This window comes from Psammomys obesus, unplaced genomic scaffold, assembly GCF_907164565.1.
Source record: "Psammomys obesus unplaced genomic scaffold, mPsaObe1.curated_primary_1811, whole genome shotgun sequence".
NCBI lineage: Eukaryota > Metazoa > Chordata > Mammalia > Rodentia > Muridae > Psammomys > Psammomys obesus.
The window spans coordinates 55,813,006-55,823,871 of NW_026585895.1; the positions used below are offsets into that span (position 1 = coordinate 55,813,006).

A 10,866-nucleotide genomic window follows, 5' to 3' on the forward strand; every position below is an offset into this window, starting at 1 on the left:
ATTTCAAGTCAAAATGAAATCTAAATGTTCCCTAAGAACTTTCTTCCTCTGTCCCAGATATTACTCTCAAATCCCTGTGCTTTGTTGGTGTTTAACTTCTTGAGTTCTTTCTATATTCTGAGTATTAACTCTCTGTCAGATTTAGGGTTGGTGAAGATCTTTTCCCAGTCTGTAGGCTGTCATTTGTTCTAATGACAGGGTCCTTTGCTTTACAGAAGATTTTCAGTTTTATGAGGTCCCATTTATTAATTGTTGATCTTAGAGCCTGTGATGTTGGTGTTCTATTCAGGAAATTGTCTCCTGTGCCAATGAGGTCAAAGCTCTTCCCCACTTTTTCTTCTAACAGATTTATTGTGTCTGGTTTTATGTTGAGGTCTTTGAAGCTATACCACTCCTAGGCATATACCCAAAAGATGCCCCACCATTCAATAAAAGGACATTTACTCAACTATGTTTATAGCAGCTTTATTTGTAATCGCCAGAATCTGGAAACAACCTAGATGTCCCTCAACTGAAGAATGGATACAGAAATTGTGGTACATTTACACAATAGAATACTACTCAGCAACTAAAAACAAGGAAATCAAGAAATTTGCAGGCAAATGGTAGGAGCTAGAAAAGATCATCTGAGTGAGGTAACCCAGATACAGAAAGACACATATTATATATACTCACTTATAAGTGCATATTAGCTATATAATATAGGATAAAGATACTAAAATCTATAGTCCTAAAGAAGCTAAACAACAAGGAGGATCCTAGGGAAAATGCTAAACCCTCATTCAGAAGGACAAACAGGATAGACATCAGAAGTAGGAGAAGACAAGGAACAGGACAAGAGCCTTCCACAGAGGAGCTCTAAAAGACTCTACCCACCAGAGTATTGAAGATGATACTGAGACTCATAACCAAACTTTGGGCAAAGTGCTGGAATCCTTATGGAGGAAGAGGAAGATAAAAAGACCTGGAGGGGACAGGAACTCCACAAGGAGAATAACAGAGGCAAAATACCTGGGCCCAGGGGTCCTACAGAGACTGATACTCCAGCTAAGGACCATGGATGGAAAGGACTTAGACCCCCCTGTTCAAAGGAAGGCCGTTGGCTGCTCAGTTTCCAAGTGTTTTCCCTAGTAAGGGGTACAGGACCTGTCTCTGATATGAACTCAGTGTCTGGCTCTTTGATCACCTCCCCCTTGGGGTACAGCCTTGCCAGGCCACAGAGGAAGATGATGCAACCAGACTTGATGAGTCCTAATAAGCTAGGTTCAGATAGAAGGAGAGGCGGTCCTACCATATCAGAGGACTAGAGAAAAGAGCATGGGGGAGAAGAGGGAGGGTGGGTAAAACCAGTAGGAGACAAGGGAGGGGGCTGCAGCAGGGATACAAAATGAATTAATTGTAATAAATAAATACATAAATATAATTAAATTTTTAAAATCTTTCCAATAAATAAAAAAGACAAAACAAAACAAACAAACAAAAAACCAGAAAACCTGTGCTTTGCTTTCCTAGTATAGGATTACCACAGTTACGTGGATTGGTTAATATTGTCACACATTTTCTGTCCTCAATGCTATAGGATTTTTTTCCCTTAAAGTAAGAGGTTTCTATTATCGATACATAGGGCTTTTTTTTTATAAAGGAGAATTTCATACAGTATTTGTTAGTTTGAATAAAATATTGTTTGGGTATTCTCATACTCTTGCACTTTATAAGCTAAAAAATTGATTATGGAATTTTGATACATTCTCAGTTTATGTTTCAAATAAATTTATCTATGGAGTTTCTGAAGACACAACAATATTCAAATAAAACCCTGTATTCCCAAAGATAAGAGAAATAACTATTACTTGTTGCTCCTTCATTTAATAATCACAGCGAGTCATGAGCTGAGTCCAAGGACAGAGCACAGCAGTTCTGAATGTGGTACTAACAGACAGAGTCCATTTAAATCTCTTCTACCCTTACTAGTGAATGCTGGTCTAGTTTGATAATTGACCATGCTAGTTATTACTTGGCAATTATTCAGTGACACTATTTGAGAATAGAACCACATTGGTTGCAGAAGCTTCAGCAGACTGCTAGAAAGCTAGTCTATCCTTCAGACATGGCAATCAAGAGAAGAGAATGGCCACTAGTTCATATTCAGTTTCTCTAAGTCTCTGAGTGGCCTGTTTAGCTTTTGTCATAATTAGGAGAAAACAATCTATCCTGAACTTCTAGGTTTATAATTTTTTATGGCAATTACATCCACATTCCAGAAAAGGCCATGGGGAAAAGACTAAACCATGCTGGGGAAACTACAGAACAGCATAAAATATTTACATAATGTTTTAGCATACTCATGCATGGATAACGGTTTTATTTTAAAGTGTACATCATCTTATGTTCTCCCTTATCTTGAAGAATATTCTAGAAAATTAATAGCAACACTGACCTTGTAGAAATAGAAATTATTTCCTTTACTTTCAAAATGTTTTTGTTTCTTTGAGAATTTAATACAATTTATATAGCTTATATGCAAATCAACTCTCCCAAACCCATCCAGATTGCCACCCCCACTGCCCTTCAACCCTCAGAGCTATCTAGTCTGTCTGACTGTATAGCTGTCTGTCTGTCTCTCTAGCTCTCTCTCTTTCCTCCCCTCCCCCCCATCATATCCAGATTGTGTCATTGGACTACTTTTGCCCCTGGGAACAAACCGTGTTTCCAAGCAGCTATCAAATGCCAATAGCTCCTCTTCTATGAGTTGGATTTTGAATCTATTTCTCCTACACATAATAGGATTTTGTCTGGCTTGATCTTGTATATGCTTTGTGCATGCTGTTACAATCTCTGAGTTCATACAAGCATCTTACGTGTAATGTCAAGAAAACAATGTTTCTGCTTTCTCTGGCTTTCATATTTCCCTTTCTTCTAGGAAAATCCCTGAGTCTTGAGTGAATGAATATAACATTGATAGCCATGTACATCTGAGAACTCCAAAATGCTGTATTCTCTGCAGCAGTTGAGAACCTATGTGCTAATTTTCACCTACTGCAAGAAGAAACTTCTCTAATAAATGTTAAGAGATGTGCTAATCTATGTGTATAGCAATAAGTCATCAGGAGCCAATTTAAAACATTTAACAACAAAATAAGACTAGTTTTTTCACTAGGAGCTATGATCTATTCAACAACATGTTCTTGGTCCTGTTAATGAGCAAGTCATAGAGTGAAATTTGAATGTAGTCAGAAAGTGGTTGACTATCCCAACCCCACCATTATTTTCATCTCATTATTAAACCAATGGTTATTTCTTGCCTGACAGGTCATTATTATAGCTTATAGCTAATAATTTCTTTTCCCCTTCAGTAGCGTGCCTAACACCTTACATTGCCATGAAAACTGAAAAACAGGAATGAATCTTCCTTGGCAGTATTCACTATATTTTTTCATGTTTATGACTCAAATATGTGGTAAATTCAGCAATAGGTTTGTATTTATGAGTTCTGGAGAATAACAAAGAGCAATGTCAAAAGCCCATAATGCTTTGAGGTCTATGAGGCTTCACTAGCCAACAACTCAAAGAAGGTAACATTGTTGTAGAAAATATAAATGAGTGTTGGACTATATAACGCTTGTTATTAGCCCTACAATTATTGTGGTGGTATTATTTAACCTGCTATCACAAATAATAAGACACAAACAACTGTTAGATTTTAGAATTGCCTTACTACCTTAGGCCAGGCAGAAGTTTCTACCTACGCTGTCTCAATAACCTCACCATTGACTTCCCAGCCCCATCCAAAGCCATCTGCCTTAACCATCCTCATCTGGGCTGCCTTCCATCTATAATCCCAAAATACTTGCTTATATTCTTCATCTGGGCCTTTTCATGCTATTGTTGGAGTCCTTCCTCCTGGCCCACACGGTTACTTCTCCACACTAACCCATCAAGGCATCCTCCTTCCTGCTCTCTTCCTGTCCATCTCTTTTCCATGATTCTTCTCTCCTCAAAAGCCCGGGAACCTTAGCCACATCTACCCCATTCTGCCCTGCTCAGGTATAATCCATTTAATCTGCCAATCAGGCAGTTTACACAACAAGGATAGGGGTAATTAGGCAGTAACCAGATCTTGAGGTAACCAATGTCAGTATACAATCATCAGACCAACCCCCAACATAACACTTTCCTAGTCCTAGCCCCATACAAGCTCTTTCCAAGTGCTCTTACTACTTTGATAACCTCTGTGGGTATTCACAGTATCTGAAGATAAAAATCTAACACCAACATGTGAAATAAAACATGCATTATTTGTCTTTCTAGGTCTACATTAGGTCACTCAGGTTGATAGCTTCTAGTTCCATGAATTTAACTATAAATTTCAAAATTGCAATTTTTAATAAGTACCTGTTTTATTATAATGATTATTGTAATAAGTAACATCAATGAGCATAATGATGTACCAATTATATATTGCCACAGTGATGTACCACAACAAACAGCTATAAATTCCACTATGCTCAGATATAAATTTTGGCTAACTCTTGATTAGGTAGGATAGACAGCCTTGGCTGAGATCACTTGGACAATTCTTCTGGCCTTCTCTAGGTTCATACATGAGGATGTTATCTGACACAAGATCTAGATAACCTTCACTGAGAAAGTAAGGTAGTTGCTCAATTCTTCAAGTGATTTCTATCCTCCAGCAGACTTGTACAAACTTATTTCCATATCAAGGGCAAAGATGACAACAAGCTCAGCTTCCCAAGCTCTCTTCAAGCCTGTTTTCATCTCATGTGCTAATTTCTAACTAGCCATTCTTGAGTGTAAAGATATCTGTTGAGTAAGGAGAGGCTATTGGTATGTTCTTGTGGAATGTCTACTATTTACCCGTGTTCATTCACATACTGATTCCTCTGCCCCTAGATCTGACAGAGGGCTAATATCCAGAATGTAGAAAGAACTCAAGAAGTTAAACACCAGCAAAGCACAGGGTTTTGAGGGTAATAACCTGGGACAAAGGAAGGAAGTTCTTTGGGAACATTTGGATTAGTTTCATTATTTATTTATTTATTTTCTGTCTCAATGATGTGTTCATTGATGAGAGTGTAGTGTTAAAGTTTCCCACTATTCATGTGGGGGGTTTGATGTGTGATTTAAGGGTTAGTAATGTTTCTTTTATGATTGTGGGTACCCTTGCATTGGGGCATATATGTTCAGAATTGAGAAGTAATTTTGGTGTATTTTTCCTTTGATGAGTATGAAGTGTCCTTTTCCATCTCTTTTGATTAGTTTTGGTTGAAAGTCTATTTTATTAAATACTAGAATGGCTACTCCAGCTTGCTTCTTGGGTCAGTTTGCTTAGAATGCCTTCTTTTCAGCTCTTTACTCTGAGGTAATGTCTATCTTTATTCCTGAGGTGTGTGTTTCATGTATGCAGCAGAATGATGGTTCCTGTTTTCACATCCATTCTGTTAGCCTGTGTTTTTTTTTTTAATTGGGGGGTTGAGACCATTGATGTTGATTGATATTAATGACCAGTGGTTGTTAATTCCTGTTATTTTGAAACAGGAGTAGAGTGTGTGTGTTCTTCCTTTCTTTTGGTTTTGCTGATGTGGAGTTACTTATTTCCTGTGTTTTCCTGGGTCTAGCTAGCATCCTTGGCTAGGTGCTGTTTAAACTTGGTTTTGTCATGCAATACTTTGTTTTCTCCATCTATGGTGATTATAGTAGATGGAGTAGAGTGGTCTGGTTTGACATCTGTGTTCTCTTAGTGTGTGCATGACATCTGTCCAGGCCCTCATGGCTTTCATAGTCTCTGTTAAGAAGTCAGGTGTAATTCCAATAGGTATGCCTTTGTATGTGATGTGGCCTTTTTCCCTTGCAGGTTTTCATATTCTTACCTTGCTCTGTACATTTAATGTTTTGATTATTATATGGTGGGAGAATTTTCTTTTCTGGGCTAATCTATTTGGTGTTCTGTAAGCTACTTGTATCTTTATTAGCATCTCTTTCTTTAGGTTGGGGAAGATTTCTTCTATGATTTTGTTGAAAATAGTTTCTGGGCCTTGGAAGTGGGAGTCTTCTTCTTCTGTTCCTATTATTCTTAGGTTTGGTCTTTTCACAGTGACACAGATTTCTTAGATGTTTTGTGTCAGGGACTTTTTAGTTTTAACGTTATGTTGACTGGTGTTATTGATTACTTCAACGGTATCTTCTACACTTGAGAATCTCTCTTTTGTTTGTTGCATTCTGTTGGTGATACTTGTATCTTCAGTTCCTGTTCTTTTCCCTATGTTTTCCATTTCCAGAATTGCCTTGGATTATGTTTTCTTTATTGCATCTAATTCCATTTTTAGGTCTTGAACAGCTTTATTCATTTCTTTCTCCAATTTGATTGTATTTTCCTGTCGCTCTTTAAAGGATTTATTCAATTCCTTAATCTGTTTGCATGTGATTTCCTGTAATTCTTTGGGAGATTTATTTCCTGCTTTCAGGCTTCTATGATTTTCATAATCTCAGATTTAAGATCATTTTCTTGCACTTCAGGTGTGTTAGTATCTCCATGGCTTGCTGAGGTAGGTTAGCTAGTTTCAAGTAGTGATATTTGGCCCTGGGTTTTGTTGCTTGTGTGATTAAGGTAACCTCTAGACATCTGGTGTCTCTGATGATGGCAGGCCTGGTGGTCTCTGTTGTCCAGGCAATTTAGGAGGGGGCAGAGAAGGCTCTAAGCTCAATGTTGCTTGGGTCTACACGGGCCTCCTTGGGTTGCCAGATGTGGATCAGGCCCTGAGTACTGCTCATCTCTACTGGCCTTGTCCCAGGTGGGACAGGCAGGTCCAGAGGCATCAGGGAAAGGGCCCTAAGCTAAATCTTGGTCAGGGCCCCCAACTGGCCTCTTCGGGATGGTGGACAATGGGAGATGAGTTCCGCCCACAGCTCACCCCTCTGCTACCTATGTTTCAGGTGGGACCAATAGTTCAGGGAAATTGTGAACAAGGTTTGGTGTTACCAAGTCAGCAAGGCAGTGAATAGTGTCTGGTTTTATTGAATCAGATTTAGCCCTGCAAGTCCTTTGAAGGCCAACCAGGCACTGTGCTCCCAGCCCTCAGATTTGTCTGGGCTCTGCAATCTTAGACCCCCCACAAAGATACATGTTCATATTGTCCAGCTGGTCTTGGCAGAGGTGTCAGTAGAGATGTAGATTGGTTTTGGGATGTTGACCCCAGGTATCTCCGGGCTACCATTAGGGAAGCAGAAGAGATGCAGGTCTACTTGCTAGTGGGAAATGCCCCTGGAACTGGGAACCTGCAAAAAGCCTGGGGTGCCAGTAATCTGAGACTTTAGGACATACGGAGACCTGGAGTCTCCATGGGCTCTTAGACCCGGTATTCAGGCGGTGCCCTAAGGAGGAATCCAAGATTTGGCTGCTGCAGCAGTCCTGGGACTGGAGACCCCTGCAGATCTGCCTTGGGATCTTGTGTGACTCCTGGGCCCTGGCGACAGTTTGGGTGGAGCCTGAAATTGTGGTCCTCAGCTCCTGGGATGTTCACTCCCGTCAAGGAAACACCAATGTTGGTGTTTTATAGTCAGCTGTTAGGTTAGTCACCATAACAGCAATCTCTGGTCATCTGCTGCTCAGATACAGTGCACCCTGGCCATCTTGGGAGTCCCGGTTTATTCTTGAATTTCTAAACTCTTGATTTGTACCATTAAATTATTTATTTTTGCTATTCTGATTATTTAATTAGGTACTTAGGGCTATAAATTGGCCTTTTAGAAATTCTTTTCATGTTTTCCAGAAATTGTGTTGTGTTTTCATTTTCACTTAATTATTTTTATTTCATCTTTGACCCATTCATCATTTAGTAATGAGTTTTTATGATTTGAGCTGGGCATATAGACTTCCTTCTTTGGTTGTGTGTTGGGTTTTAGAGTGTGTCTTTCCTTAGAGTTGGCTAATTTGTGTACTGTGTAAAGAGGGCTCAGCAACAGAGGTGGTGGATGAGCTGTTTAATTGTACTAGGGAAAGATAACTTGCAAACCATGAGTCTAGAGATAGGTCTATGGTTGTAGAAATGACAGTGGGTAGAGAAAGGATGAGAAATAAAAGGAGTATCCCACCAGTCAAAGCAAGATTGTGAACAAAACTGGTTTGAAGGGCATGGATCTGGGGATATGGGTAAGGAGATAGTAACATGTGGAGTGAAGGTTGAAAAAGGCAAAAAGTGACTTACCTGGCAGAGGTTGCACAAGAATAAACCTGGTTCTTGGGCTGCTGCTCTGAAGCTAGGTCTGTGGACGTGGATCAGAAGGTAGTGAGTTGCTCTCATGGAGAGAACCTAGAACCCCTGCACAGATGTAGCCCACGGAAGCTCAGTCTCCAAGTGGGTGCCCTAGTAATGGGACTGTCTCTTACTTGAACTCAGTGGCTGGCTCTTTGATCACCTTCCCCTTATGGGGGAGCAGCCTTACCAGGCAACAGAGGAAGACAATGCAGCCAGTCCTGATGAGACCTGATAGGCTAAGGCCAGAGGGAAGGGGAGGAGGACCTTCCCTATCAGTGGACTTGGGGAGGGGCATGGGAGGAGCATGGGAAGCTTGTCATCAACGGCAAGCCCATCAGTATCTTCCAGGAATGAGATCCCGCTAATATCAAATGGGAGGATGCTGTGGCTGAGTATGTTGTGGAGGCTACTGGTGTCCTCACCACCATGGAGAAGGCCAGGACCCACTTGAAGGATGGGGCCAAAAGGATTATCAAATCTTCCCCTTTTGCCTATGCTCCCATGTTTGTGATGGACCTGAACAATGAGAAGTATGAAAACTCACTCAAGATTGTCAGTAATGCTTCCTGCACCACTAAGTGCTTAGGCCCCTTGGCCAAGGTCATCCATGACAACTTTGGCTTCGTGGAAGGACTCCTGACCATAGTCCATGCTATCAGTGCTACCCAGAAGACTATGGATGGCCCCTCTGGAAAGCTGTGGCATGATGGCCATGGGGCTGCCCAGAACATTATGCCTGCATCCACTGGTGATGGAAGGCTGTAGGCAAGGTCATCCCAGAGGTGAATGGGAAGCTCACTGGCATAGCCTTCCATGTTCCTATTCCCAACATGTCTGTTGTGGATCTAACATACCTACTTAGGAAACCTGCCAGGTATGATGACATCAAGAAGGTGGTGAAGCAGGCATCTGAGGACCCACTAAAGGGCATCCTGGGCTACACTAAGGACCAGGTTGTTTCCTGATATTTAAACAGTGACTCCCACTCTTCTACCTTTGATGCTGGGACTGGCATTGCCCTCAATGACAACTTTGTAAAGCTCATTTCCTGGTATGACAATGAATATGGCTACAGCAACAGCAACAGGGTGGTGGAGCTCATGGCCTACATGGGTTCTAAGGAGTAAGAAACCCTGGACCACCCACCCCAGCAAGGATGAGAGCAAGAGAGAGGCACTCAGTTGCTTAGGAGTCCCTGTTCCAACTCAGCCCTTGACACTGAGCATCTCCCTCACAGTTTCCATCCCAGACCCCCAGAATAGCAGGGTCCAGGGAGCCCTACTCTCTTGAACATCATCAATAAAACTCACTTCACCACCCCAAACCAAAAAAAAGCAGAAAAAGTGAAGAAACACCTTAATTTTAAATTTTAAAAAATAATAGTATATTTTGTGCCTTTGGAACCCTTTCCCTCTACTTGGTTGTGTTTAGCCTATTTGTTTATTTATATATTTACCCACCTATTTATTTATTTATTTGCTTTACATCCCTACCATAGTCCCCTTCCTTCTCTCCTCTTGGTCCCACACTCCCCCTCTCTTCCTCTTTTGCCCTCTCCCCTTCACCTCAAAAAGGAAAACCCACCCCAACACAAATTGCATGAGGACTAAGCTCATTCTCTTCCCCTGAGGTCTGACAAGGCAGCCCAGCTAGGGGAAAATGATCCAGAAGTAGGCAACAGAGTTCAAGTCAGAGACAGGCCTGGATCTAATTGATCCAGGGAACCCTCATGAAGACAGAACTTCCCGTCAGTTATATATGTGTAGGAGACCTAGGTCCAGTCAATGCATGCTCTTTGGTAGGTGGTTCAGTCTCTGTGAGCCCCCATGTTCAGTCTAACATCAACTAGTCTTACACCATCTTGATATGGTTGATATTCAAGGTTTGTTCTTTTCTGAAGAGAAACAGAAAAGAAGAGGATGAGGGACTGGGGAAGAAGAAAGTTGGAGGAAAGTGACTGGGATGAGAAAAAGGAGAAAAAACTGCAGTCAAGATGTAAAATCAATAAAATAAATATTGAGTGAAAAATAGCAATAATTGAAAAAATAATATATTTTGTAGATTTGGTATTGGTTTACACACAAAAGTATTTGTACTAAGTAGTAAATAACTAACATTTATGTCCCGACACCAAAGACTTTATTGTCTTATCATTCATACAAAGGCAACATGCACCAGAAATCATGAAGAAAAATATATACCGTAACTTAGGTGTCATTACAAGAAAAATTGGGGAATATCTCCTTTTGTATCAGTATTTTGGAGAGTATCTAGAACCCCTGCTCAGAGGAATCCCATAGGCTGTTCAGTTTCCAAGTGGGTTTCCTAGTAAGAGGAGCAGGGCCTGTCTCTGACATGAACTCAGTGGCCAGCTCCTTGATCAACTATTCTTGTAGGGTGCAGCCTTGGCAGGTCACAGAGGAAGATGATACATACAGCCTTAATGAGACCTGATAGGCTAAGGTCAGAGAGAAGGGGAGGAGGTCCTCCTCTATAAGTGGGCTAGGGAAGGGGCATAGGGGGAGAAGTGGGAGGGTAGGTGGGACTGGGAGGAGATAAGGGACGGGGCTACAGCTGAGATACAAAGTGAATA

General features: G+C 41.1%; 1 pseudogene; it reads left to right on the forward strand.

Moving 5' to 3' along the window:
* The first annotated feature begins 6,900 nt into the window (after positions 1-6,900).
* Positions 6,901-9,400, forward strand: LOC129671141 (glyceraldehyde-3-phosphate dehydrogenase-like; annotated as a pseudogene).
* The last annotated feature ends 1,466 nt before the right edge of the window (positions 9,401-10,866 follow it).